Here is a 1,600-nt window from a genome sequence, read left to right as displayed (position 1 = left end):
CCAAAATGAAAAAATCCAAAAATACGAAGATAGTGTAAGGAGCCTCTGGGACAGCTTCAAGCGTACCAACATCAGAATTATAGGGGGGGCAGAAGATGACAGAGAGCAAGATATTGAAAACATATTTGAAGAAATAATGACAGAAAACTTCCCCCACCTGGTGAAAGAAATGGACTTACAGGTCCAAGAAGCGCAGAGAACTCCAAACAAAAGGAATCCAAAGAGGACCACACCAAGACACATCATCATTAAAATACCAAGAGCAAAAGACAGAGAATCCTAAAAGCAGCAAGAGAAAGAAAATCAGTCACCTACAAGGGAGTACCCATACGACTGTCAGCTGATTTCACAACAGAAACTTTGCAGGCCAGAAGGGAGTGGCAAGAAATATTCAAAGTGATGAATACCGAGAACCTACAACCAAGATTACTTTGTCCAGCAAAGCTATCATTCAGAACTGAAGGTCAGATAAAGAGCTTCACAGATAAGGAAGAGCTAAAGGAGTTCATCACCACCAAACCAGTATTATATGAAATGCTGAAAGGTATCCTTTAAAAAGAGGAAGAAGAAGAAAAAGGTAAAGATACAAATTATGAACAACAAATACACATCTCTCAACAAGTGAATCTGAAAATCAAATGAATAAATCATCTGATGAACAGAATGAACTGGTGATCACAATAGAATCAGGGGCATAGAGAGGGAGTGGACTGACTATTCTTGGGGGGAAAGGAGTGTGGGGGATGCGGGAAGAGACTGGACAAAAATCGTACACCTATGGATGAGGACAGTGGTGGGGGGGGGGGAAGTCGGAGGGGGGGGGGGGAACTGGGTGGAGGGGAGCTATGGGGGGAAAAGAGGAACAACTGTAATAATCTGAACAGTAAGATTTACACTTGATCTTTGCCAAAAGGCCGAGAAGCGATGAACAGTAAGATTTAATTGGGAAAAAACAAACTATGGGCTGTAAAACCAGTACAGATTGGGGCTCAGTGACACACAAGTCGCTGGAGACCCAGCTGCTCCCCTTAAAAGGCCGGCACCACGAACAGAATTTACAAGCTCCTGCTTCCTCTGACCTCCAGCACCTGGGTGAGGCTCTGGGGGATCCAGACACACAGGAGGAGAAACTGACTGACTAGCATCAAGGCAGGAACTCAGGGATGGCTTTCTTCTAGATGGAGGTGCTCATAGGGATCATTGTTCCCGTGCTGGGACCTCCCGGTTGCAGGGGTGACTGCCAGCCATTTCTATCTGAGACCCTGCCCCACCCAATTTACAACCCTACGCAAGCTGTGTACAGTGGCTTTTCCATATAAATGGCCTATCCTTTCTCAGGCTAAAAACTTGTCAAACAAGCTGCAGCTGGGTCAGGGAGCCCCAAATCTAATCTAATAAAAGAGAAACATGGTAATTGGCGTACGACCGCTACCCTTCCCATTGGCTAGTCAGGGAGATATGCAAATTAACTGTCAGCCAAGATGCCAGCGGCAGCCAGGCAGCTTGAAACTAACATGAGGCTTGCTTGCTTCAGTGACAGAGGAAACCAACGTTACCCACCTGCCGCTGCCGGCATCTGAGCTGCAACTCTAAGCAACTC

Source organism: Myotis davidii, unplaced genomic scaffold (genome assembly GCF_000327345.1).
Source record: "Myotis davidii unplaced genomic scaffold, ASM32734v1 scaffold409, whole genome shotgun sequence".
Taxonomy (NCBI): Eukaryota; Metazoa; Chordata; class Mammalia; order Chiroptera; family Vespertilionidae; genus Myotis; species Myotis davidii.
This window is presented reverse-complemented; position numbering follows the sequence as displayed.